Below are 16,387 nucleotides of genomic sequence, written 5' to 3'. Positions count from 1 at the left end.
TTATTTTCTGTTCAAGAAGATCTGAGAGTCTTTCTTGGAAAAGTGTGGCTCTGTCCTCCTGGTCCCTTCTCCAGTAAGGCCCTCTTGTGTCAACGTGTGAACTACAGTTCCAGCGGGTTTCCTTTAAAAACAGTCTCTGCCAAATTAACTTCCCAAATACTACATACAGACACTATCCCTGTGCTTCAGTGTTAACACAGAGAAGAAAAACAGCTTGGCGGTCTTCCGGGAGTTCTTCAGGGACTCATTCTTTCCAGATCCAGTCTGTAAAACCCTGTTCCACACAGACACTTGCTCCCACCTCGTTACAAGCACTCATTCCCGCATGCGTCGCTCTGCACCTGCCACTATGAGGCAGTAAGGCAGCTGTGAATAGCAGAAACACGTCCATTTTGCTTTAACTTCCTTGCCTTGCCTGAAGATGTAGGAAAGTCCATATCCTCCTTACCGAAAGGCTGTCGTGTAAAGAAGGAGGGGGGACCAGATGCTGCATGTCTTAGAACTCGGCAAAGACCGGTCTGCAGCAGCTCACACTGTTACAGGAGTTGTTAGGAGCAGAGAAGGGAAAATCCAGCGCTGTAAGGGGTGTTTGCATCAGGGGGAAGGTAGATCTCGTATTATGTTTGGATATGACCCCCAGCGAACATTTGCTTTTGCATTTTTTCCAGGTCTGCTCTGAGGCAAATCTCTCTGTGACTTCAGCAAAAGCAAGATTGGAAGTTTGACAGCATCCTGATAGCGGCGTGCAGTGCCCTGTCTTCCTACCAAACACGAGTTAAAACCAGTCTACTGACCACCATGGCATCACCCCAGGAATTAACTGAGTCTGCTGTGCATAAGACTAGAGGTCACCATAAGCACGGAGAAACATAACCACCATGGCAAATCCTAATTTCCAAAAGTGTGATACAAACCACTGCAAGACAAGGACCACAATCCTGTTTTCCCCTAAACGTCATGCCGCTAACCTCCATGGGGCTACGCCTGATAGAAAGATCAGCATGAAGATCATCCCTGCCTCAACCACACTCTCATGGGCACCTGCATTTAGTCCCCAAGCCTGGCATGCTGACTCTGTGAGCACTTAATTTCTTGGATCAGCTGCTCATATCACAACTACTTTAATGATTTATGTAAACAGGCAGCAAAAACAAGCTGCATTTATTTTAGTTATTTTTTGTGAAACAATATAGAAAGGCATGGTGGAAAAAGGTTCTAAAAATCAAATATCGTCTTACACTGTTCTATGGAAATCAGGAAGGATAGAGACAGCTACTTCGAAAAATGCTTGGTTTATTGTTTATCAACTTTCTCAGGCAAATACAGCTTTATGCAGAAGGCTACCCCTGGAAATATAAACATGTTCTAGACTGGCAGTTTCAAAAGTTTTTTTACAAATCTGAGAGTTATTAATATTTACCAGCAGAAATGAAATTAATAAAATTGCTAAACTTTTCCTCCGAAGTGAACTATTGAACTGAGTAAAATTCAAAAGCCTATGTATTTTACATACGCATCAGCTGTAAGACAGATGACCAATAAAGTAGCGGGGATATTTTTAAATATGTGTGGATTGGAATTTAAAACTGTTTCTTTACATCTTTACATGTTGACACTGTCATAGGATTTCCACACAGTCTAGTGCATAAGCATACAGTAAAGTCTAACAAATGCATGATTATCTGTGCTTTTGCAAATTATTTGTTTTAAATATCAAACACTATTGGAGAATTCTGTTAAGTTTTAGTTCTAAACTCAGAGAGTCTATGATGCTCTCTGTGTAATCATTTTGCACCAGTGCAATAACTCTGATTTACATCACTTTGCAGTGGTATAAATATATTTGCCTAGTGTTGATTAAACGCAGCCACATGTAAGTGGCCGTTTCTGTAACTATTCTGTTTGACAGATCAGGTGGCTTCCTTACTCAACTTTTTGATTACAAGGTCCAGAGGTGCCATGATAAGAAATAAAAAGCCAGTGGATGGTAAAAGGCTATTGCAGAAATTCCTTCCTTTAAGGATATTCCCTGCTCCGAGAGGAAATTTTGGCATTCCTAAGAAAGTTGCAAGATAAGCCCAAAAGAGAGGAGGCAACACTGTAAAGAGAAGAGGCCGTTGTCACTTACTTTTCCAGTCACAGGTGCTTGTGGCTCTTGAAACCTGGTCAGCAGGTGAACGGACAGCAAAATCGGATGCTTCCTATTTTTCTTTCCTGACTGCTCTTGCAGTGCCTGGCCGCAGAGCCTGCTCTCGCTGGAGTCAGCCTAGCGCTGGTCCTGGCTGCTTCATTTATAGAGTAGCAGGTCCTTTGTCTGGCGCGTGTCACCACTAGTCCTAGCAATCCAGGGAGCTTGTTTTGCATCTCCCAGGAGATTCTCTCTGTCCTGCCTTTTCTCTCCCCATATTGCCCTTTTCTGGGGCTGGTATGGGGCAGTAGCTGAGACCATGCTTACTAGCCTTAGTGACTCCGGCTAGGTCAGGTGCACTTTGCAGGAAAGGATGGAAGCTGCTTGTGGCAAGAATCTAATTTTTCTCTTTTTTTTCTTCTTTTGGGGGGGGATTTTTTTAAAAATCTATTTACTCAGCTCTGAGCTTGTTAATGTTTCCAGAGACAGAGATGCAGTACTCATTCAAAAGCCAGCTTTAACATGACTCAGTACTGAGGAACAGGCTGGTGTATTTATTGTATTCCTAAGCAGAAGATTCCCTCTCTGCTCTGACAGTAAGTGCGGTGAGGTTGTGGGGGTGATCATGTGCAGGCAAATCGGTCCTGCGCTACCTTTTGTGGTGAGAGCTCCCTTTCACTTAGAGTCACGGCTAGCACCTTCTGCAGCCTGGAGGACAGCTACAGCTGCTGCAGTCTCAGCACTGCCCCAAGCCCTGCGCTGGCCCTCTGCCTGAGTCCGCATGACAACAGGAGGCTGCAGGTGTGAATTCACAAGTCTACCAGCTTGCCCTTCACTTCGGGGCCCACGCAGTGCACTAAGGGTAGGTTTAATTCATGCTTTTACAGCAAAGATGAGCCAGCTCCATACCCCTGTGGCTAGGACACAGGGTCAGAGAAACAGAGACTTCTTTCTCCACTGCTGGGGTGGCCCCAAAACTACCTCGCAGCTCAGGGACAACAGGCAAGCAAGCTGACATCTGACTGCAAAAAAACCAAAAATTGCAGACTAACACCATCTCCACCACTGGAGCACACGCATCGTGTCCATGACAGAGACTGGTCCATCCAGCCTCACCCTTCCCTGGGTAACAACTCTCTTCATATGTGAAACACTGGAACAGGTTGCCCAAAGAGGTGGTAGATGCCCCATCCCTGGAAACATTCAAGGTCAGGTTGGACCGGGCTCTGAGGCACCTGATCTGGTTGAAGATGTCGCTGCTCATTGCAGGGGGGTTGGACTAGATGACCTTTAAAGGTCCCTTGCAACCCAAACTATTCTATGATTCTGTGAAAATAGTCACAAAATTGCCCCAGGCACAAGCCAACAAGGGCATAGCCTTGTTACAAACATACAAAGCCTTTGGGACCCATATGACCTTGTCTGCCCTTCCATCCACTTCTCCATTAGGTACCTGGAGTTTGCTTTGGGTGGAGATAAGAGTAAACAGGGCAACCAAGAACAAGACACCTATTTATGCACTGGGAGCAACAGGATACTAAAGGGGAGCAAGGGATGGGGAAGGAGAAGCCCCAGCTAATCACCCCACTACAGTCATGGGGCAGGAAAATGCCTGCATGCAGGATAAGGCAGCTTTAAGCACGCTCCACTGCTTTCCTCTGCCAAGCCCCAAGAAAGCTCAGCTCTTACCCAGACCACCTCACCCAAAACAGCAAGCGGGCTAGGTAGGGCTCACCTACCAGGTTTTTAAAAGCACTGTGAATGTTTCAGTTAACAGGATTGCCCCCATAAATATTAACAACCCAGCAGTGGAATGATGTGGTTGCTCTCCGGAGAGAGAACGAGCCCCAGGTCCCCGCCGGAGCAAGTCGTCCCCCGCAGAGCTCGACTGAAGGTTCAGCCCTTTCACATGGTAAATTAACAGCGGCACTACAGCCTGAAAGCTGTGTCAACCGCTTCATTTAGCACAAGTGTTATGTTAACTAAAGGCCCTATTCCGGAGGGGCCTTTGGCCTCACAGAAGCCTAATTTCCATGTAATTTACATTGGAAAGTTGCGGAGTGCCCCTCCTTTCTGTTACATCTCCAACCCATTATTTACCCAAAATCTGCCCTGAGATGCTCCAGCCAGCAGTCACGGTAGGGAAGCAGGCTTGCCAGTCCAGCAAGGGGAGGGAGGTGAAGCTCTTTATCCCTAACTAACTGCTTGGATACTTCACTGCCTAGGGCTTTCAAAACCTGGCCAGATGAAGCACTATAAAATATAGCCAGGAAAGTATCTGTCCTTGCAAGGAGAGGGCCTGGATGGGCTGCTATTCATTCTCACTCATGTATCCATGCAAGAGAGCTGGTTCCTGCTGCTGTTGCTGTCAGATACATGCCCTCTCCAGAGGCAGGCTCATGGCGAGAAACCTGCCTCACTGGGGAAACTGGAGGAGAAAAAAGGGACATCCTAGCCCCCTCCCGTGTACTTCAGAAAAGCTACCACCACATCTGTTTAGTGTTTCAGCCACATCCCAAGGTCTCCTCGTCTCCCTTCTGTTGTACGAGGGAATTACTCCTCCTGAACACCTCTGCGGCAGCCCAGCTGAGGCTGTGCAACCCACAGCACTCGGGAGGCCCTCGCCTTCCCCTTGCTCTCCTGGTCCCCACTGTCCTCTGGCACCCTGCAGCCCCGACTTCTTTCCTCCTCTAAGAAGCCATCACAGCAAAGCTCTGCGTCTGCTGCAAGCACAGCAGCACTTTCTCCTGCACTGCTGGGACACTCCATGACCCACTGTCAGGCCCTGGGCAGGAGGTCCCAGGTGCCGAGCCGGCATTGGTGTCAAGTCATTGGGAATGCTGATGAGATGGCACCGGGATACTGACTTTTACGCCAAATTTAAGGTTCTTTTCCACCCTGTCAGATTGCTCTGAAGGGGTCATACATGAGTGTCTACTTCACTGTCTTTTTATTAAGCTTCCTATTGAACTGTGATTACTTGGCACCGATGAACCACACCAGTCACATTCAACTTCCTCTCCGTACTTGGCAGTGACATGGCAGCAGGGGGAATACATTATCAATACATCCCTGAAGTCCTGGGATTACTTTTCCCTAGAGCAATCCACAGTTGCCAGGATAGTATAGCTCAGCCAGGGGCAAGGAGAGGGGAACAAGAGCAGTGAAAGCAATATTGCACGCTGGGCATGCTCTTCCTCACAAAAATTTCTGCCAGGATCCATCCTGACAGTTTCCTTGGAGTCTGGGGCAATTCTTTACCTGCAACAGGTCTGGTTTTTAGCAGCCACCCATTATCAGTTCATGAAAAGTCAAGGGGAAACAATATATTTTGTAACTTGCACTCTGCCTCTAGACTGCAGTGGATATTAGCATATTTGCTGGTGTAATGGCCACATTTTCCCTCCTCAGATACTTCTCTCAGAAAGCAGAGTCCCAGTGCCGTTACAGCACCAACAAGGAGAGGAGGCTGGGGAACACTGCGTGTGCAAATGGGGTAACTAGGGACATACAGCTGTTGTGTCTGCAGATGCAGAAACCTCTATTTTATTGCAGCAGTGCTGGCGGGCCCTTGCTGAAATGCAGAGCCACTCTGCCAGGCAGGTACACATTTTTCCTAGCAGAGGGACATTCCTCGGCAAGTTTGATGAAACAAAAGCAGGGAGAGAGAAGAAAATGTAGTGTCAGCCCTCTCAAGGGTAAGAACTGAGGCTGAAGAGGAGAACAGGAGGACACTCTTTCCCCGTTTCTGCTATCATGCCCAGCATGTCCTCCCACCAGAGGCAGTGCTGAACTCACATTTAGTGCACTCGCTTTCTGAAGAACCAAACTTCAGTCAGCTCATCAGCTTGCCTCAGCACCACAGATACTGGTAACAGTTAGACCTGGATGAAGCAACAGACTGCCTGCATTGTCAGTCATTTATGCAACAGCATTTACATGTGTGGCTCTGCAAAGCCACAGTGTAGATGTAAGAGCTGGCCAGTTTGAAGAAGTCAACAACACGTGGGTGGTTGCAAAGTGTGAACGTCCTCACAACTGGGTTTCTCATGTCCGTTTTTGAAATTCGGCATGCCGGCATTTAAATTCCAGCCCCTGAAACATCCTAGGGGAGTAACCCTAGTTATTCCTCTTCCTAAAAGGAAGAAAAGCTGTTCCTGGTGTATGTGACTGTGTGGCATGCAAGCAGGAGCAAAAGGCTTCATCCTGCTGCTACACAGCTTCCAGGGCCAACAGAAGCCTCTCCAAGATAGAGTAATGGTCAGCTGGAAAAAAAAAAGTTTGTGTTTCACACTGGGCCAGACCTCAAACCCTGTCTTTCTCCAGCAAAACTCTCACTGCAGGTGAGCAGGAAATCAAAGAGAATCCTGCCTAAATATGGGCAGAGGTTTCAGAAAATGGGCCTGGGTTCAAATTATTTTTCCCCCTTTGTGGGGTGACCCCTTTCAGTCTGATGAAAGCAGCACACAGAAAGTGATGGACAGAAAAAGGACAGCAAGAGGCTGCAAACACACAGCCACATTATCACTGTGAGTTCAGAGCCACGCTCTACAGATGGGAACAATAAGAAGTGATTATACACATCTGGGCTCCTGCCCTTTAAAATCAAAATTTAGATCAATAGATTTTGAATATAGTGAGCTGGAGGTGGCTGCTTGAGGTTCAGAACAGCAGCTGCATTCAGACTGCTGAAATATTAAACTTCCATCATCTGAAGTTTTTTGTAACGTTTTGAATCTCTTATTAGTGTTAACAAAACACTCACATCAGGGGGTGCTTTAAATTCTGCCCACACTTTTCGGCTTAATTCCAGAAGCCAAAAAATCTTCTCTTTTTTAATGCTGAAACTTGCAGCTAGCCTTGAAGAAAATGTTTAGCCACAGAAGAAAGAGACTGAAAACCTAATGTTTCTCTAAACCTTCCACTGGGAGCAAGAGAGAAGAGACAAGCAGCTCATTTTCCCTTTGACACAGATGTACCTAGACATTAAAAGTTCTTTGGAAATCACCTAAAATACAGAAAAACAAGGCAGTCATCTCAGAGAATCAGCAGCTACCATTTTCACTGGCATACAGTGCTGAGGTCAGCCAGGTTGCATGCAGCAAAAAGGCCACCACATAAGCATCACTCAAAGCAGAGATGCAAAGAAACGTGGAGCTGAATACAAGAAAACCTTCCTGGCCACATTACAAGCCCTGAAGGGTCTTTGCCGTAGATGTGTTCGCGTCTTCTACAACAGTTTTTTTACTAATGACAAAAAGTAGGGACTGAGATATTCATTTTCCAGTATGACTTCAAGCAAAACACTCAGCCCCCAGCCATGTGAATTTGATGTGTTGGGAGTTGCCAGGCTTTTGCACAATCTGGCAAGTTCTCGTTCTTCGTGTGCAAGTCTTTGAAACCATGTGGCTTGCTCTTTGAGGTGAGCTCTTGCAAGGAACAAGGAAATTTGCTCTGAATCCCCCTAACATCTCTTCTTAGTGCAGGTGGCTGCTTGCGAATGGCTGAGGTTGAAATCCTCGAAGGAGAGGTCCCATATTTGGTGTTTGAGACTGCTCCTCTTGCAGGACCAGCAGTGCATATGTGTGCAAAGGGAAACTCCAAGAAACCTGGCATCTCAGGAGTTATGATTACACAGTCCGTTTCACGTAGAAAAACCAGACCTGCTCACTATTCTGACTCTGAAAGGTAGCTTTCTTCCTTTGCTTTTAAAGTTTTGCCGTCCTATTTTTTCTCAGTTATGAATGTATGCCTTTATTGCTGCCTTGATGATGGAGAGATGGTACAATTAATTTCAAATTTCATTTTCAATTGCTTTGTTTCCATTGTTTTTAAATACACCTCTACATTTCAGATGCCCAGCTGGTGTAAACTGATGTACTTTCATCGGTTACTATAGAACAGCGCTGATCTGCAGCATGCAGAAATCACTCCATTACTCTTTCTATTCACCTGTATTCCATCATATGACTGCGCTATACGTCTCTCTACTTTCCACTGGCTCTACAAAAGCCAACAGCAGCCAGAGGAAGGAAGACAAATTCTTGGCAAAATTCCTCAAGGGGAGAACTGTGCTGTCTGCATATCTGACCCTCTGCATTTTCAAAATGATTTTGCAAGGTTAGCTGGAAGCTCCTAATACTTTGGACCAGGGTGTCCATTCCCCACCTGACCATGAGTATCATTCCGGCAGAGCTGGCATCCCAGCCCCTCACATCACAGCACAGGGAAGCAGCTCCATTAACACCAATAAAGTCCTTCGTGTACACCTTAGCATGTTTTCACCCCAGCTGTGTCACCTGAGCCCATGAAACCAAGACATGTGCTGTGATTAGCTTGACCCATCAAACCAGCAGGGTCTAAACTCTGTATGTGCAATATTTTTAATAGCCTGTGAGTAGCCCTTCAGACAGCTTTGCCTACCCACTGTGAACAAGATGTAAGTATCAGAATGTGTATTCAACAGTGTGGAGAAGGACTGGGGAACAAATTCTTTTGATCATCTCTGAGTACCAAAAGCCCAGTGGAAAAACCTACCTGGGGTGCAAAACCTCGTCTCCAGTGTGTTGCATCTGCCATGAGAGAAGCAGCCTCATCTTTGTCACAAACAAAAGGAACTGCTTTCAGCCAGGAGTATTATACAGCAAATGTAGGTCAGCTCAGCTTTCTGGGTGGCTTTCAGTGGCCGCTCAAAGAATAGATAAGCTCTCAACTCCTCTGTTTTAGTTGTAACTGACCTCTCTTGCTTTCCTCAGCTTTCTACTCCAGTTTGTAAAAAAAACCACCACCACTCCTACATGGATGAAAATGTGACAGCCTCAGAGACCAAGTAAGTGCCATAAGCCACATTTTGAGTACTGGTGAAACTTGAGTAAGATGCTGTTGTGATTGCCCGGGCTCCTGACAAGTGTTTCAGGAAGACATAATCCGATATGAAACCCAGAGCCAGAGGATGTGATTACTTTGCATGCACTAAAGCACAAGTGAAGGTTTTAGGTGATACAGTGCCTGCATGTCCAGGCTTTGCAGACACAACTTCAATGGCCGTTTTTGATAATCTGTCCCTTCATTCAGTTTGGTCACTGTGTTCAGTGACTAAGTCCAGACTGCTGACAGCACCTCTCAACCCAAACCTTGTTTGGGGTGCTGGGCTTTACACTATGAATGAACGAACTCGTAACAGATCATGAACGCAAAAGAAAGGGCAGGAAGTCACTTTGCTCCAAGGGGGTCAGGGATGCTCTTTCAGTGCACCAAAAGTAACATCCCAGGGCAAAGCCCTGGCCTCCAGGAATGCACCAGCATTGCCCTCCTCAACCGGGTACTGAGACACTGTTAATACACACGCAGCACCCACTCCTGACCTTTGATTTGCTGGTGTCTCCTGCTGCTTTGCCAAGCAGGAACACCCGTCTGCACAGAAACAAAGCCCTGCTCTGCTACTCCTCATCTCGGCACCCTCCGCCCACCCCTTTCAGCAGCACTGCCTTTTTGCAGTTTAAATGTTTCTTTTTAGAGTGCCTTTTATTTCCAGCTTGGAGAGCAGGGGGACGAGAGATGGGATAGGGATGCTGAAGTAGTAATTTACATAATCTGATTAACAGAGGATTATCCAATGGCTGCTGAACAGCCTTAGTGTGCTTGAGCTAAAAACCTTACTATTCATTGCTCTCACCACCCTGCAGGACGGCTGCACCTGCAGCACCAGCTAATTCTCTCCTGGGGACTTCAAGGAAGGAGAAAAGCAGGGGCATATTTTTATTATTATCTGGGGGAGGGTTGAGGAGCTGCAGTTTCTTGTGTGCAGTCCCTAATTGATCTGTCTGCATTAGTCTTCAGGAAGCTGAAATGAAAGCAGAGCCAGTTGGCATTATCAGGAACAGCCATCACCTTTGAAAAGGGCCAGCTTGTGTGGCTCCTCCCGGTTTCGCTGTGGGTAGTTCAGTGGGGCCCATCCAGACCTGTCACAGAAAGGAGCTGGGTAGAAGGGTCCTGCACATGCAAGAACCAAAAGTACAGTTTTCCCTGTGCTCACCAGTACCCTGCTCAGCTGGGAGCAAACCAGACCCGATCCTTGATCTAACATCACCAGACAGCTTCTCGGGCTGTAGCCCACACCTCTCCCCCCAGATACAATGTAGTGACATGGGGATGAGTATGCTCAGGGCTTGTGAAGCCTCACACCCCACATGTTATCTTTTTATTGCCCACAGGCTGCCACACGGTCCACTTATCCAGGGAGCTGGCTGAGGTGGCAACCCTGGGAAGGGCAGCAGGACCCACCAGAGCAACCCAGCTGTATGCTCAGGGGAGGAGGAATAAGCCTGCAAAACCGGTCTCCCACAAGCACAGTCCAAGACCTCCCATACAGGAGAGCAGCTAACTCTCCTGTAGCAACTCAGCAGGCAGGCTAAAAAAAACCTGAAGAGAGGAGAAGGCGAACGCCATAGCTCCTTGGACATACTACAAAACTCAGCAGCGCATAAGGGCATTGCCTGGTGCTGAGTCAAGCTGTCCCAGAAGGAGGGAGAGATGGACGAATTTCAGGTCCTGGCAAGACAAGAAGAGTTCAGCTGCCGGTTTCAACAGAACCAGGTCTGCACCCCAAGCGCCCACTCATGATGAAGGGGTGAAACTCCAAGCTGAGAAACATGTTAACAGTAGAATGGAAAGAACTGGGGACACAGATCTCCAGATTAGGAGAAAGAGCAGGTAGCATGAGCTGGACCTTCCCACACACATTCACATCAAAGCCAGGGAAAGAGGAAGAATTTAGACATTTTTCCATTGTATAGAGGGACATCTGTAAGGCCAGGCAACTATAAAAGGTTTTTGAGCCTTCCAAGGAAACAAAAACTAGACTTTCTAGAAGAAAAGAGACACAATTAAATTTAATCCTCCAGTAGAAATGCTGCAATATAATCACCCAAGACTAATTGTGAGTCTTTGTTTCCAGGAGCACACTCCATCTTCACAGCTAGGTCTGGAGATGCTGGTGTTGCTTTACATATTCAGTCATGCCTGCTGTATTTGTCTGGGGGTCTCTGAAGACCTGCATGACAGCTGCCATTCACAGATACCACCTAAACAGATTTGCAGTGCAATGTGTCTTTCTTACTCCTGCCAACAGCAGTGTGAATGAATAATGCTACATAGTGGTCTTAGTTAAATAGGGAGATTGCAGAGTATCATTGCAGAGTCCTGCCCATTTGTTTCTCCAATTTCTCCTCCTCTTCTGAAGCAAGAAGGCGAAACCATGTCTGACTTTTGAGGAAAAAGCACAAGAACAAAAGCTGGGAAGCAGCCACCAGATGAAACTGTGTGTGTGCTGACAGCACATGCACAGTCATGTCCACTGAGTGTTTTTTTTCGAGGAGCTGCGACACAGAGAGCTGCCCTTTCGCTGTATGTTGTACAGAGACCAGGGCTCAAACCTTAGTGCTACTTGGAAGCAGTAACTCCTCCCAGCTGCTGACTGATGTGATTTAGCTTGCATAATGTGCAAAGCTGGACCGCAATTGCACCTGTGGGATGTAGCATATCATGCAAGGTGCCCAATGTACCGTATGGTAGTGATATCTCCATGCTCCATGGTAGAGGTAACACCAAGATATTTTCATGCTTTTGGTGTAATTCATATTCCTGGGTAAACTGCATCCTGGGGTACAAAAGCTCTCCTGCTTTAAGGAAGTTCATCTCTGTTGCTAAACTAATCCTTCATACTGGCATCTCCCCAGGTGCCAAGAGGAATGAGGAACTGACAGCAACTCCACTAGCATTTCTCTGTGCCACATGCTGAGGGGAACCTGTTTCCTACAGAGCCTTATTTCTCTGTACAGCTGTAGCTTAGTGAGGTCCCCTTGCACTGAATGCTGAATCTAGAGCCTTGCCTCTTGAGCAGAAAAACATTCAAAAGGGAAGGAGGCAAAATAGAGGTGAGGGAACTTGCATATGTTGGTGGACAGAAGTCAGGCCCCTTCTTCACTAGGTCTTGTCACTTTAGTACAGGCCTGTTCTCTATTTTGAAATTAAAAGGCTAGGACCTGGTGCACATCATCTGGCATCTCATGGTGTCCCAGGAAGAGAGAATGTCGCCACAGATCACAGACACACAGAGACAACAGCAGCATCTGTTTGCTTCATCATCTGTTCCCAGAGATGGACTTTTATATATATTCCCCAAAGCTCAGCAGCCAGAACAATAAAACTTCCTCACAGCTGCTATTACTTTTTTCCACGTTTCTGTTCCCAGAAAAGGCAGCAGAGCCATTTAGCTGCCACCCATTCCCCAGGTACATAAACTTGACCCACAGGAGGTACAGAAAATACATACACAGCATGAACAGAACGAAGAAAAAACCTTCTCCTGAGCAGCAGGCATGTTTCTCACCATAAATTTTCAACTTACAAATAGAAGCAGTAGCTTCTCCCCAGCACACAGCGGGCAAAGCTATCAAGCAAAAAGCATGCCAAGGAAACATATTCAAATGTCAGGGGCCGGGTCCATTAACAACGGTTAGAGGAAGGGATGCATCTCTGCGTGTGAGGAGATCACGCTATCTCTAGCATCAGAAGTTGGCTTAAACATAGACTGTTCTCAGAAAGGTGCAACAAACCAGGGACTTCTTCCTTTTTTCCTTTTCCAGCCCTGCCCTCGTGCCACTCCTGGCCGACTCAGGCTCCCTGCACAGCTGAACAACTGTTTCAAAACACAGGACAGCTCAGCTCTGAAGCGCTGCGTTATTTATGAGTTTGGAAATCAGAGCCCTTCGGTTCACTGCCAGTAAATGGCAATGATTGGAGGGAGGGAGGGGTAGGCTTGTGTGCAGCTCTTCATTCTCTATTCATTGTGAAAAGGGGATCACTCCAGCTAACTGGCCCGTGGAGATAAGGATTTCAGACAATCTGCATTAGCCTGATAAGCCAGGTTTGCATTTCATAAAGATTATTTGTTAAGAACCTCAGTAAAATAAAATACAGTCAGAAGGCTTATCAGCACAACTCATTTCCACTCACACCCCTCTGCCCGCCTCCGCTGACATTTTTTATTCCCTATAAATAAAGCTCCCTGCTTGTGTTCCAGCTCTCTAGGATGGAGCACAGACCGAGGATGAGAAGCAGCAGGGGAGGGCTGGGGAGGACAAGGAAGAATAGCCTGAAACCTCCCAGCTGCAACTGGTCACCGTTAGAGCCGTGGTCCTGATCTACACTATGTGGGAGGGCAGCAATGCCCACCTGGTGGGTGGTTTGGATTTCCCTCTTCTGGTGTAAACCAGAGCAGCTGGGCTGGCATCAGCAGCCTTGCCTCGCCTCTTTGTACCAGCTAAGGATCAGACCAGGAAGGAGGAGTTTATACATGTTTCCGTCTACTTCATGTTTTCCCCTTTCCTCACATATTAAAAAATGGCCCCTAACATGCAAAGTATTAGGGACTCCCAAACCCCTGGCAGTCTTCTCTCGTCCCTCTACAAACTGGCCTTAGTCAAGTGTTTTGCTGTAAACCAGCCTTGCTGAACAATGGAAAACTCTTAGAACAGGCCCCTGTGCTCGCTCTTTCCCCCTTTTCTTCTCAGCACCTTCAGCGTTAGGTGACTAACGACCAGGCCCAGGACTGTTCTGTTCAGACAGGGCTGCCTTTGTAGGAGGTAGATGCCCATTTCTGCACAGACCCTAGGCATTATTCAGGTATGACACAGCAATTCAGATTAAGTCCTTCTCCAGTTCACCGGGGATTGTGAGTCCCGGGGGAAAGGCAGCCACACAAATACAAACTATTAACAACACAAGCTCTTCTACGTTTTGACAGCCAGCGCAATTACAAAGTCACTTAACACATGTAATCTGTTGTTTCCAGCTGCCATTGCTGCACACAATTTTATTAGGGTTTGTTGGCAGAAAGACAGAAAGTACTCTGGTAGGGCTTAGCATTTCTACCTTAGTACTTGCTAACACCGTGGAGTAATGCACCAATTAGTACTATGAGTAGGGACAACTCTGTCTTACTTACACCTTTTGTTTAAGGGCTCCAACCCTCTGCATGAGCACCAGTGACCCATGCACAAAAGTTGCATCAGCTCCATTTCAAACACAGGTTCCTCCATTTCAGGCCCATATGTAAGTGAAATCTGGGCTTGTGTGACCCAGTGACAAACCCTTGTATCTCTTGAGTGCAAGTTCTGCTGAAACTCCTTATTTCAAGAAGTGAAATGGGAGATGTGTCAGTGTGGTCACCACTCTGGACAAAATCAAAAGCATCCAGCTCCAGGTTTCAACCAGCTTCATGTCAGTCTGCCAGATAAGATATTAGTAAGGACTGGTTAACACTCAGAGAGGCTCAGAAGTGGTACTGGGGAGGGCTTGGAAGATGGGTCAGTCAAAACAAGAACAGGTAATGCTATTTTCTGGGCCCTTCCTTGGCTTGCTCACAGGAGATATTGCAGACCATTACTCGCAGGTCGGAACAGCTCTACTGCACAACAGGGAAAGGCAGGTCTGAGGAGGGCCAAGGGGGACCAGATTGATTGGCTGACTTCATTAGCTTCTTGTAACAAAGTGGCCATAAAAGACCAGTAATGAAGAGGCTAACGATGGTCTCAGCACCTTGTCCCTCAGCAGGAAAAAACAAGTACTTTTTCTGAACAATGAGTGCATTGCAGAGGCATCATTAACCCAGAGAAGTTGCTACAGCAAGCAGCCACAGGGTGCTAAAGGCATCAGCAGTGCAGGAAAGTCATCACAGATGGCTACAGGCAGCACATGCCAAGGTCTCTGCTGGAGGTGAGCCTCAAGCTCCTACCACTGGTGGTGTTCCTGTGTTCCCAGGTATGTTACATGTCTTTATTAGGCTCACAGCGCAAAACACCAACACCCAAGAACACTGCAAAGTCACCTCTGACCCCCAGCCAAAAGCTCTACTGACATCCTTTTCCCTGTCTGTGCTAGGACTTCAAGTCACAGAAATGTCCCTTTCTTTCCAAATGCAGAGTGGGACGCCATGTCCTTTGGCTGTAGAGGGGAAGAGGCTACATTACACTGCTGCAGAAGAAGTCAGCCCCTGGGGCTAAGGCATGCACCAAGAAAAATGCCTCCTTTTCTTCCAAATAATGCACCAGAACCCACTGCATCCCCTTACCCGGGGGGATACAGGGGTATAATCTGTACTGATATAACTCCTCCTTTGTGAACCAGAATGTGAGTTCAGATTGCAGGTGTGTGCTTGGTTTACTCCCTCTCCTGCTAAAGCGTGTCTGCTCTGGAATAAAGGCCTGCATGCCAGTATAATTACAGTCATAAAGAGTGTGCTTGGGAATACTATTGCTTATTTCAAGCAGTGTCTTTTCATGCATAGACAAGACCTTGAGATTTCTGTGCGTTTTCTCTATGAATATGGCTGGAAAGGAACGTGTAAAAATAAGTTTGCAAGGCATCCATGTCTATAGATAAACAGCTTCCCCAGGGGATAAGGTACCATATGTCTGGTCAGTTATGGAGGGCCTCCTCCCCCATGCCACAAATGTATCTTGGCTTCCCAAAATAAAATAATTAATTAAAAAAACCAGCTCTGGCCTGGCTCCTGTCTTTACCGGCTGTCACCTATTTAATCTTCTCTCCCTTTCCATGTTTGTTCAGAAATCCCTCTCTTTCAGTGCAGCTGGAAAGGTTGTTACTAATGGGCGACCAAGCCTGAATGCTGATAATGTGAGATGATTACAAGTGCCCAAAGAGCAAACACACAGGTTTTTCAACAGAAGATGCTCCTGCTGCCCCGACGGGCTTCTGAGATACCACTCCGGACAGCAGCAGTGATAAACAAGGGCTAGTGTCAACTCAAGAGGAGAGGCCACAGAGTTCAACAGTAGCTCTATGCGGAAGCTGCTACGCTCGAGTTTTGACTTTTCTGACAGGAGGTACTCAGTAAAAGGTGGTGTAATTAGTTGCTTTATGTCAAGGAGGGCCACTTGGTTTATCTTGGTTTTGAAGTGGTAGGAACAGAAATGGCTGAGCTGGTGAACAGCAAAGAGACTGAAGCACCACGACTGTTCAAAGGGCGTAATTTTGGCACTCCAGGTTCCAAGTCCACCCTGAGGGCCTAAACCAAATTGCAACAAAGTCATCATAAAACTTCCTTGGACTGATTTTGGAACAAAATGAAAACCCATGGGACATGCCCTGCCATGTGGGAGTCCCTGCCGGAATTTCAAATTTGCACATGACACCAAACTGGGAGGACTGGTTGATTTGTGCTGCCATGCAGAGGGA

Source organism: Gymnogyps californianus, chromosome Z, assembly GCF_018139145.2.
Source record: "Gymnogyps californianus isolate 813 chromosome Z, ASM1813914v2, whole genome shotgun sequence".
In the NCBI taxonomy this organism is placed as follows: Eukaryota; Metazoa; Chordata; class Aves; order Accipitriformes; family Cathartidae; genus Gymnogyps; species Gymnogyps californianus.
The sequence above is the reverse complement of the archived record's forward strand: the minus strand, read 5'-3'. Positions refer to the sequence as shown.